The 12887-nt window shown below is 42.0% G+C and overlaps 1 pseudogene; it reads left to right on the top strand.

The window, feature by feature from the left end:
* The first annotated feature begins 7346 nt into the window (after positions 1-7346).
* Positions 7347-8185, top strand: LOC147457298 (uncharacterized; annotated as a pseudogene).
* Positions 8186-12887: the final 4702 nt, after the last annotated feature.

Genomic DNA, 12887 nt, shown 5'->3' with positions numbered 1-12887 from the left:
AGAGAGAGAGAGAGAGAGAGAGAGAGAGAGAGAGAGAGAGAGAGAGAGCATGCCATAGCCATGAGCAAAGCCTAAGCATAGGGTGCCTGACATGGTGATGTGATGATGCAAGCAGACATTCTCAGTATAGAGCTATGAGCATTGAGCAAAGATGCAATGAGATGCCACATTTGGAAAGATTTATAGAGGTTCTCTCTCTCTCTCTCTCTCTCTTTCACACACACACACACATACACCCACCTCCTCCTCCTCCAAACCTATGGTATTCTCTCTCTCTCTCTCTCTCTCTCTCTCTCTCTCTCTCTCTCTCTCTCTCTCTCACACACACACACACACACACACACACACACACACACACACACACATGCACCCACCTCCTCCTCCTCCTCCAAACCTATGGTATTCTCTCTCTCTCTCTCTCTCTCTCTCTCTCTCTCTCTCTCTCTCTCTCTCTCTCTCTCTCTCTCTCTCTCTCTCTCTCACACACACACACACACACACAATACAATACTATCGTCATGAAGGTGTGTGTGTGTGTGTAGCTGTTAAACCTTAGATAATAAGACATAATTGAATTTTTACATTCAAAAGACAGCTGGCAATGGAATCAAGGAATAGATATGCACAAAAACAACTCAGTATTAGAATCATTTAAGTACAATGTTTGTAGGAAAGAGATCCCCTTTCAGTATGCAGAAAGTAAAAGAACTTCCCAAGTCATCAGTGAGTGTTCCATCCATAGTAAAGTAGCTTGCCAAAGTAAAAAAACCTTTTCCAAGATAGGATAGAGTCCTTACCTGCATCCATCCAAACAAAACAACAATTCAGTTAGCCTTGGATGTGTTTTACAGGTATCAATGGACCATACTAGTTGTTATCCATGTCCATCTTAAAGAACTTTTTTACTCTAAAAAGCTAGGTCATTAGTAAAACTTTTATGTTTATAGTCTTAATTATTACTTCCAATCCAAGTGGCAGATTTCTTTATCTAATCAGAGTGGTATAATCCCCCAAGAGTGCAGACTGCATTAGTTTTTTTTATCTGTCATATTAGTGAGGTTCTATTGGTAATTAAAGCAAATAAATTTCCTTCTAATTATTGAATTGATGCTGTAATACTGTTTTTGAATGGAGTCCAATGTAATTTTAATCTTATTAGTCATCAACTAATGGCTAGCCAAAAAGTAGAGACCTAGCCCGTTAAAAAATTGTGAATGCAAATACCATAATGATCAGGTTGTTCAAAGTATGTCATGGATCATGTTCCAACCCATGAAAGCAACATAACCTAGTACATAGATCCAAAAAATGCAACAATTTAGCATTACCTCCATACGACAAGCTTTTCCAAGTGACAAAAAAGCTGTAGATAACATGCCATACAATAGTACCAGCGGCTAGAATAGTAGTAGGAATCCATCTTTAAATGAGGCACAACTTTTATAGAGCCATTGTTCGGTTTCTTTCCTCATGCCAAGCCAAAAGAAGCTGTCGTATACTTACCTTCAAAAAGAGTAGAACAGTGATCTTATTACATCAACCATTAGCAGCCCCCTAAAAAAACGGAGGGTTATGCCCAGCCATGTTACCAAGTGTGAACGATGTCAACTTTCCTATACTGTGAGTACGCACAATAACACGAGGTACCCAACGATTTGAATGCTACAAAGGCGAGAATAACTTCTATTAATTGAAAAAACTAGTTTAATACCGAAAATCAGATTTAGATAGACGTTGTCAAAAAAAACCTGCAACGGCTTGAAAAAGGCCCAAAAAAACATAGTAGAGAAATGCCTATGTTGCGCACAGTCTCCTTCCAGTAAACCAGTAGGAAGAACCCCACGAATGTAATCAAACAGTGGAGATCATGGCATATTGTAAGAAGTAAACATTATCCCATCAAATGTCCGGGCAAGATCAATGTGTGCGGTGGTGGTGGGGGGGGGGGGGGGGGGGGGGGGGGGGGGGGGAGATGGGGGGGAAAGGGGAATAGTAACCAGAATATCTATAGTACCATAATGTGTGTGTGTGTGTGTACCTGTTGTTACACACTTTCCATCGCCACACTCCGAGAACTCTTTGCTCCAACCTAAAACCTCCACATCGACAAATTCTATTTGTCCCTATCTGACACTACCTGATACACCTTACTGTGTGTTAGGATACAAAAGTAAGTCTTCTTCCTCTACAGATTCACAGTCATTAGAGTGTATGGGTCACAAGAAAATGTCCGAGAAGATGTTGGACACAATGACTGAGACTGCAACAGTCATTACTTCTATTCAAGCCTCCCTACCACTCATTCCATACAGCAAGGTACACATATATGTGTTTAATGAGCATGCAAAATTGCTACTACAATTATGGGATCTGCATGTGGTAGTACAGGTATTACTAAGAGATGCAACTTTTGAAACCTTTTATATTTGCGTACCTATCAATCAATAGTCAATGGGTGGATATTGTATCAATCTATATGATATCAATCACTATTTTCATAATATAAAAGTGACAACATTTGACCTCAAAGCTAGAGTACAACTGACTTGTATACAAAGTGCAAGGCTATTCTCGAGTAGTGCAAGGAAGATTAAAAATCTCAAAAAATCATTTTTCTAATTTTTTTGAGAAAGAAATAAAAAATCTTGATGCTTTAAAGGTACCATGAGGAGTAATTCTAATCTGTGGATGTAGCCATATTTAGAATTGTAGATCTTTCTATTCTTACTAAATATTATAGTGGTAGATAGTGGTAAAACCATTGTCTATCTCTATTTTCTGTGGAGCATTGAGATTTTTCGAGAACAAGTGTCTTTCCTTTGGCCTACACTTATACGACGAGAAGAGATAATATGGTCCATAGATGTAGAAAGCATAGTTAGTGTATTCTACATAGTTACGGTATAGATATTAATAGCTAATGCATGGGGAATTGACTTGGAAGAAATTCAAGATACCAACCATGGTGCAAGACCTCACAGGATGTTGAAGGGGGCATAAATCAGATGTCCATCAAAGATGACTCCAGAGATTTGATTGTGTTGGAACAGTTTGGGTATACAAGATCGGGCTGTTTGGAGATTGAAGTTGCGGATGTGAAATGGTCCGCACCATCAGTTGCTTCTCTTCCTGAAAAATACCTCCGGTTCATGGGTGTCTTTCTGGCTTCTGAGGACGATCGGCTTCAGTTGAATGCAAGGGCAGAAGATGCAAAGTTTCAACAAGAAACTTGGCAAAGGAGGTTATGGTTCTGTATAAATTCAACTTGCTGTTTATACGCAAATTGTCCCTCCTCAAATACTCTAATGGATATACCATTACAATCATATCAAGTACATCGTCACTACATATGTTCAATTCAATTTTAGTTTTGTTTCATTTGTCTTTTCAATAGCTAGAAGACATACACACTATGTACATTTGATTTGTCTCATAGGCCTGTTTCGGCCTGACATAAACATTAAAAATCTTTCTTTCTTTCTTTCTTTCTCTCTACTTATCGTGCTGTGTCACGTCGATGACCCATGAACCATACTCCATCTCTAATGTGTTGATGACATATTTCTTGTCATCCTCATGATGATCACTACAATCCAAAATAAAGTCGATAAGTAATTCAACTAACAAACAAAAATTTATATTTTTTATGTTAACTAATACTTACTCCCATGGTATATGAATCTGCTCTAGATAAGACGAGGAGAGGTCTCCCATCCGACGTTTGAGGGCGATGCCAGCTCCGAGCTAGAGGATAGCCCCATCAGGAAATATGTCATATGTGACACCCAAGCTGCCAGTGCACGTGCGCATTGGTGGAGGTGGGGACACTGATTGGGGAACTGGCGGCTGAGGCAGTGTCTCAGGAGTCGATCGGCCTGGTGGCGTGCTACTTTGCCGATGATGCCTACATGAAATATAAACATAAGGAAGATGAGATGAGAGTTCTTAAAAACTACTTGATATTTAATCCATAGTCACCATAATAGATATACCTCCAAGACTGACGACCACTAGCATGTGAATCAGGTGTCACCTGAGTACTAGGAGGTACATCAGGAGTAAGTTGCTGACTCTCGTGATGTGATGTACCTGGAATAGGAGTCGTAAGCAAACAAAGACATCAAGGGAATACATATATTAAGTTTTATATATTAAAAAAAGAATGAAATTACTACTTTATCAATCGAGAAGATTACCGATGCGCTATGGTCTAATCTGCATTAGAGGAAGTATCCACTCCTGTGTGTGGCTAGGCTCCAGGACGTACAGGCAAACTGAATCGCCCAAGAAAATCCATGAAACTGTCTAAACCGGCGTCGTCGATCTCCATATAATCTGACATAGCCTCCGTCAAAGCCTCTCCTGATAGTCCAGTGGAGTCTTAATGAACCTCAACTTGAATCTATGACCCTGTTCACTCATTGTATCTGTATATTTTAAAACAAACTATATGTCAGACTAACACAAACATCCTATCTGAACGTAACATCAATGCAAGTAAAAAGATTAATAGATCAAGAATCTATAGATGAGGTCAAAGCAGCCATGAATGGAGTGGAATACTACAAAATAGATCAAACAAAACTGCTACAGATACTTCAAAAGTCTATGAATCAAATGCAAGATCAGGTAGCAAAATTGGAAGAGAAACACATTGAAGAACAGATTCAATGCAAGAGTAAGCTACTCGAGCAGTTTGATGGTTTGTGGTCAAATGCAACACAAGCTTATAACCGGAATGCAGATGTGGACAAAATGAAGCAAAACTTCATGTATTCCTGGAAAGGACTCAACATGAGCTATATGTTGTTGTTGGCAGCATTATAGTTGATGCTCATGCTTACGCTTCCGTTGCCCACTCTCACATGGTATCAAACAATGAGGTTCTTCTCCTAAGCCAGCGATCCCCTGTTGATTGTTTTCGTCGCAAAGCACTCCCTCAAAACTGAGATCGCTCCCCCTTGGTGGCTATGTTTGTTGCAAACAACAAGCGTTTTCACCTCTCAAGCTGTGTTTTCTATGCTATGGAGCCAGATCAGCCATCACTCCTCCCTTCTCTCTCATCCCCAAAGGGATTTCCCCAGATCAGCCCTAAGTGGGTGTTCTTGGCGGCCAACACACAAGCCTTGCCTAATCAGCACCTTTGTGTTAACTCTTAGCCCTTGCGTTAATCGCATATGGGCACCGATTTGATGAAAGGATGCTTGTTTTGGAGCACGTGAAGGAAGACCCGCAATTGGAGAGGGGAAAAGCAGCCCCATCAAGTGGCACAAGGGACGTGCATTTTTAGCCTAGAGGGGGGATGCTCGGCTTTCTACCTCTGATCTTGCCTTCCACTTCTCGGCTCTGCATCCAGTGCATTGCCGACGCGTATCCTCTTCACACAACATTGTTTCCAGCCATAAAACCTTACTGTTTTTCCTCTATTTTCAGCCCTTTGATGGCTATGTTACAAGAGATCCACACCCCATCAAGCCTCTCCTGCGCTCTAACATCTATCGAGGGCGAACGGGCCCGCTAAAATCTTCATTACAGTAGTGTTTTTAGCCCCTCGGAGTTGCAATTTTAGGTGGACAGCAGTACCTTGGCTTGTGTTTCCACAGAGGATGATGCTACCTCTTGGCAGGACACCATCCGGTGGTGACTACTCTAGCACAGGGTGGCTTTGGCATCCACTTGAGTACATATGTATGCTAGGTTCAGTTGTAGCAGCATGAAGACTAGGAAACTTTTAGTGAGCCATCCAGCCACAAACGTAACCTTCACAAAGCTCTTGATCAGGGAAAAAGATGGTGCTATAGGCAAGATGATGTTTGACAATACGTTCCGTAGATGCACGGTGAACGGGCTTTCTTGCCATGTTCACATCCACGTCGACTACGCACTTATGTTTACACCTAAACCAACTTGAACATGAAGCTGTAAAACTCGTACTAGGTACTGAGTGAGCTGTAGTGTTAATATTGTAGAAGTATGCTGCACCTAGAAGGAAGTCTCCATTTGTTGTATTAGATGATGATATATGGAAGTTCTCCAGGCCGGATTATCCTTCTTGGACAATTCAATGCCCAGACGGGCACTTTTGTGAGTCTGTTCGCACATTGTGCATGTCCATACACTTAGGTTAGATGCATATCCTTTGGTTGTACACAGCATGACCAACAGATTTCCATCAAAACCTATCACTAGCATTTTTACAATGCATAGACCTATTTTAGCCAATTTTCACTTATTATTTTTAAGCGACTCTTGTTGGGAAACTGGGTAGGGCAAATTCAGTAAGTCAATATATAAGAAACCCTAGCGCTAGCATAATCTGGCAGAAGAGGTAGCAGGAACTTCGTGTTCAAAAGATACCTTCTCAGCAGGACCCCCAAGATGTCCTAGCGTTTTTGGAGCAACAGCAAGGCCTAGCATTTTTGCATCCACATCAGCCCTAGCATTTTTACATTGCAGATCAGCCCCAATGATAGCAAGACTACAGATCAGCACTAGCGCTAGCAGATTCCACAGCAGGATCCGCCCAATCAGCCTAGCGTTTTTGCATCTGCAAGAGACCTAGCGTTTTTGAAGATCTTTGCAACAGAACCACAAGAGGAACTAGCATTTTTAGTTTTTGGTTTTCAGTGTAGACATACCGCAGTAGAGCCCCCAAACCTTCCCGTAGTAGATCCTTGCCGCACGCTCAAATCCATCAAAGTTTGCAGTTTTAGCCCGAAAAATGCAAATTCAGCATTTGCATTTTCAGTGCGTCGTTGTTGCATCGTCGTCATAGCCGCCGTCATCGACATACAGTCAAAATTCAATAGATAAAGATTTGGAGTTTTCAGCCATAGCATTTTTTCAGATTCCAACCCATCTTGTCGTCATCCTCATCGTCGGCAAGTCCATAGCATTGTAGAGATTGTGCAATCAATATTAGACCGCTCTCACCATAGAGAGTGGGGCCTTCGGAGGAGGGTTTCCCAAATTTTTGTTGTTGTATTCTTCTCTCTCTATCTCTCAATCTCAGCACCTTCATGCACAATGTTTACCACTTTGTTGTGTCCACTTGCACTCTCTCATTAAAGGAACGGAAGTCTCTCCCTTCCGTAAGTAAAAGGAACCTTGACCACGATCGGATCACTCATCTTGAGCAAAGTTCAACTCTCATTTTCGATGCACCTAACAGCCACATTTTCCATACCCATTAGCAAGCACCATATGCAACACATGGTTGCCACATTTGGCATATGACATATCAAAGACAACTTTATGCCTCAACCCTTTTCTATGCGCCCAACTGACAAAGTTATCTCACCCATGTAAACTTCTTGGAGCAACGCCACATGGGTTAAAGGCGCTTAATGCAAAAATCAGCCATATTCGGCAATATGTCTAGCAGTCGATGCGTTCCCACTTGAAAGGTAAAAAGTTGAGCCACATTTGACTGCATATATGCCAACTGAAGCACACCAAGGACGACATGTCTAGGATCAGCCCTTGACTAGGAATGTGGTCGTGCATTTTTGGAGCCCGATAAGAAGGGGAATTTGTGGCTTAATTTGGACAAGAATATCCCCAACAATTCAAAACACCTGAAGACCAGCCAAATTATGTATTTTTACATAACATTGTGTCCGATGAGCATGATATGTACGAGCATTGAAATGAGCCTAATGTTGACATTACTTCAAAGAAGCTGGATGAAGATTTTGTTGTGGACAAGGTTCTAGAAGCAAACAAAGATGGTTTGCAAGACCAGGTTCAAGACGACACATGTCATGAGGGATCTGAAAGTGCAATAGAGCCTTACAATGAGGAGAGTAGACATGCTTGCAAAGGATTGGGTATTTTAAAGCATGCCATAGGGTTTGAATATCTAGAGATGCCTGTCATATGTCGTAAACATAGAGGGGGTGACGATGTTTCGTTGCAAATTAATGTCAGATCCAGGAGGTTGCAGCTCATGTTAAATGAAGAAGGATGTAATCCCAACGATAAGTTTGGGAAGTTTCTTATAACTCCATTTGATCCAGGTGGAGTTCAATGCAAGAGTAAGCTACATGAGAGATTTGATGGTTTGTGGTTGAATGCAGCACGAGCTTATAACTGTATGGAAAATGTGGACAAAATAAAGTAGATCTTCATGTATTCCTGGAAAGGACTCAATCTGAGCTATATGTTGTTGTTGGCAGCATTATAGTTGATGCTTATGCTTCCGCTTCCGCTTCCCACTCTCACATGGTATCAGACGTTGAGGTTCTTCTCCTAAGCCAGCCATACCCTACCGATTGCTTCCATCACAAAGAACTCCCTCAAAACAGAGATCTCTACTCCTTGGTGGTTGTGTTTCTACAAACAACCAGCATTTTCACCTCTCAGGCTACATTTTCTGTGCTATGGAACCAGATCGGCCATTGCTCCTCCCTTCTCTCTCATCCCCAAAGGGATTGCCCCATATCAACCTTAAGATCTTGTTCTTGGTGGCCAACACACAAGCCTTGCCTAATCTGCACCTTTGCATTAACTCTCAGCCCTTGCGTTAATCGTATACGTGTACTAAGTCGACAAAAGGACGCTTTTCTTGGAGCACGTGAAGGAGGACTCGCAATTGGAGAGGGGAAAAGCATGGAGAACAAGATCTTAGGGCTGGAGGGGGGATGATGGGCTTTCTACCTCTGATCTTGTCTTCGACTTCCGAGCTTCACATCCTGTACATTGCCGGCCCGTATCCTCTTCACACGACATTGTTTCCAGCCATAAAACCTTGCTGTTGTTTCTCTATTTTCAGCCCTCTGACGGCTGTGTTACGAGAGATCCACACCCCATCAAGACTCTCCTTCGCTCCAACATCTATTGGGGGTGAACAAGCCCGCTGAAATCTACGTTACAACAATGTTTTCAGCCCCTCTGAGTTGCAGTTTTGGGTGGATAATATTACCTTGGCTTGTGTATTCCATAGAGGATGATGCTACGTCCTGGCAGGACACCATCCGGTGGTGTTCGTTGCGGTCTTCTGCTGACTTCTCTAGCACAGGGTGGCTTTGATGCTGGCTTGAGTAGATATGTATGCTAAGTGTGATGAAAATGTAAAATTAGGACGGATTCCTGATGAGCTCATTGTTATAAGGGATGTTGTATCTTGGTTTAAGGGATACACACAACAACCCCATGTGTGCAGGCCTACAATAGCATTGGAGTAGCTGACATGGGGAGAACATGTACATGACAAGGTTAAATGGTAGGATATAAGGATGGAAATGCATTGAAAAGCTTTTGACAAGCTGACAAAGCAAAGCGTGTTGCGAGATGCTATCACATATGCTTACTGTTTGAAGGCCTGTGGAGGTTTAAGATCTGTGTAGAAGGACTGAAGTGTACATGTAGAGATTGTTCAAGATTATTATTTTGGGACAAATACAAATCTTGTCAACGCATTAGTGGACATGTATGCTAAATGTGGTGCTCTTACCAAAACAGAACAGCGAGCTTCTTGAGAAAGATATCATAATCTGGAAAACACTAATCACTGGGTATTGCCATGATGAAAAGTGTCGTAGGTGGTTTGAACAATTAAATTTGGAGGGCTTGTTTCCAAACTCGGTGACATTCCCTTCAGTCCTAAAAGCATGTGGGAGCATTTGAGAAATAGAGAAAGGGAGGGAGCACATATTTCTCTGCATCCACGAAACATATGTTAACGCTGCATCTATAGAAATTTCTTTTTCAGATTCCATGGCGTGTTGCCATGAGTTTGACTCCAAGAGGGTGAGCATTTTGCTATGACACTGTAGATGCTTTTGAAGTACTTGCAACCATTGAAAGGACTTGTCACGTCATTTAGAAAAGGTGGGTAGCTGAGCTGGCAATGATGAAAGGACATAGAGGGAACATCTGAATGGAGATTAAAAAGACTGTGTCAAATATCAAGCTGTGGCTCTAGAAGTAAATCTTTGAGGATGGGTTGTGGATGGGGTAGCCTTTGACACAATGACTAGCATGGTAACAAGTGAAAATTGCTTGTGTTGCATGGTTGCATATAAACCAAGCTTGTTTCGAGATTGAGCTGGTACATAAGAGTAACAAGGTAATCCAAACAGGCAAAGAAGGCATAGTCAGGTGGGGACCCAAACCAAAGAATGTACGGGATGGTGTCAATTGTGTAGATGACAAGGTGTGGCAACTGCTTCTTCCCAGAAGGTATTAGGGAGACTAGCAACATCAATAAGAGAATCAAGTACGATAAGGTTTTTACAGTCAGTAAGACCATTTTTTTGTGGGGTAGTAGGTACCACTAAAGCGTTGAAAGATCCCATGAGAATCACCACTAAGTTCTAAATGGGAATTGATGTACCAAATGAGATCATAAATTGGATAGAGACGTTCAATTGCAGGTATGTAACAAACATATGACATCGTTGAAACACACGGAGAACAACTGGAGTAGAGTTGTCTTTTAGGAATTCAACGATAGTAAATTGAGTAACATTGTGAATAAAGGTAATGAAAGAGGTTGTGGGTTACAGAGTCCATAGGCAGCGGACCACAAAGATCAGTATGCACTAATTCAAGAGGTTCAATTGTAGAAGCATGAAGACTAAGAAATTTTTGATGAGCCATCCTGCCATAAAAGTAACCTTCACAAAGCTGTCAATCAAGGCAAAAGGCGGTGTTATAGGGATGATGTTTGACAATATGTTCCATAGATGCATGGTGGACGAGCTTTCTTTCCATGTTCATGTCCACGTCAACTCTACACTTATGTTCACATGGGTTTTGCTTCCAGAGTAAGGTCAATTTGATCAAGCTGAGCTTCCCTTGCAGCTGATGCAGGATCATGAGCCGGAGTTAGATTGTTGGCGATCTTGTAGAGGTTGTAGGCTTCAGCGAGATCACGCAGGGTGTGAACTTGATGCCGACAAAGGTGAGAGAGATGGTAGGGATGGTAGAAGAGTTGTGGAGAAGGGCAAGCAGGAGATGGTGGGAGCCAACCAGTCGGTGTCCAAGAAGAAGGGCCTCCTTTAGAGCCTGCTAGATGTTCTGTGCGCCATGCTCACTCAGCTCCAAGTTGTTCTTGTCTCCCTGCTCATGTATATTATGCTCTGCTTGCGTTCTTACTACTACTATGGCATTACTTTTCTTCACGCGCCCCGAGTGCCACTTGGTGATTGAATCAGGAATTGGCAGCTTCATGCTCATGTAGGCACAGCTTCTTAATGGCTTACACATGGCTGCAAACAAATCAAGACTTGAGGTACATATTTTCAAGCTTGATATCAAAATTGAGGGTAGCATTTGGTTGTTTGTGCATAGTATCAAGTTGCTAGAAACATACTTATACGCCTACACCAGCTTGAAGTATCAAGTATCAAGTTGTTTGTGCATAGTATCAAGTTGCTAGAAGCATACTTATACGCCTACACTAGCTTGAAGATTAAGTTGTAAAACTCGTACTAGGTATTGAGCGAGTTGTAGTGTTAATATTGTAGAAGTATGCTGCACCTAGAAGTAAGTCTCCATTTGTTGTATTAGATGATGATATATGGAAGTTCTCCAGGGATTATCCTTCTTGGAGACTTTAATGCCCGGACAGGAAACCTTTTGACGGTCTTCTATGACACCACGCCGCATGGAGGAGATGATGAGAGAGTTGGATACCATATTGAGTTGGGCACTATGAGTGGGAACATATCTAGAGCTCATGGCCCAGTACTCCCTAGATGCACCCTCCTATCTCTTACATGGACGGAGATCATCGGACTCATATGTCAAGATCGAATTTAGCTAGATACCGTGAGCACATGGATACAGTCGACACTGGAATTGGGCACAGAGATGACTTTCTGTAGAGAACATATTCTCCAACTCACGGAGGACGGCTTTGTGACGAGACTTGGATATATGGATACACACTTATCTCATGGGCAGTGTCAGATGGAAACACTGGGAAAGAGCTTGTATGTTGACAACAATGTGGGTGAGTCGATGTATGCGGATATAAGATCAACAAACAAGCCTCATGGGATTGTTCATCAGTTGAGTCCTTGAGGCATGTAAGTATGAGAGCTGAACCATCAAGAGGCCACCAATTTGCGTATCTAGGTCATTACATCATTGGACTGAATGTTATTATCTACAACCGTAGCAAGGGTTTGCTGGCATTTGCAGATTTGCAAAAGGAGACTTTTTCCCTTTCCACATACTACTCAACAACATGAGCTCCTGCGCCTCGACATCCACCATGACCAGACATTGCCAAAAAGCCTTGCTGAGCCAAGATCATCCTTGCATCAGCCAAGTAGGGAATCTATGATAATGAATGTGCTCCAAGAGATGGCATCAACAAAAATAGCAACACCACCGTATGCAACACATTCAAGTTGCCACATTTTCCATGCCCATTAGTAAGCACCATATGCAACACATGGTTGCCACATTCGGCATATGAAATTTCAAAGACAACTGTATGCCTCAACCCTATTCTATGAGCCTAGCTGACAAAGTTGTCTCACCCATGTAAAGTTCTTGGAGCAACGCCACATGGCTTAAAGGCGCTTACTGCAAAAATCAGCCATATTTGGAAATATGTCTGGCAATCGATGCATTCCAAGCTGAGATGGCATTTCAACATTGTTAAAAATCAGTCTCATTTATAGAGTGGCAGTTATGGAAAGGATACAAAAGAACAAGGATGCTTTGGAGGAGAAAACGAAGAGGTGGCAGATAACAAATGGTCTCCGGATTCTAGTATGTCACAAGGAGGTGCTTCCATGGACATGAGGTTGCTTGATGGTGTAAATGATGAAATGGAAATTACGTGCCACACGACATATTAGACAGCATGAAATTCTTGGGAAGATAAAGATGCACTTGTCAAGGGTTAGTAAAGATGCACTTGTCAAGGG

This window comes from Adiantum capillus-veneris, chromosome 5 (genome assembly GCF_014529385.1).
Source record: "Adiantum capillus-veneris isolate H3 chromosome 5, ASM1452938v2, whole genome shotgun sequence".
NCBI classification, from domain to species: domain Eukaryota; kingdom Viridiplantae; phylum Streptophyta; class Polypodiopsida; order Polypodiales; family Pteridaceae; genus Adiantum; species Adiantum capillus-veneris.
This window is presented reverse-complemented; position numbering and strand designations above follow the sequence as displayed.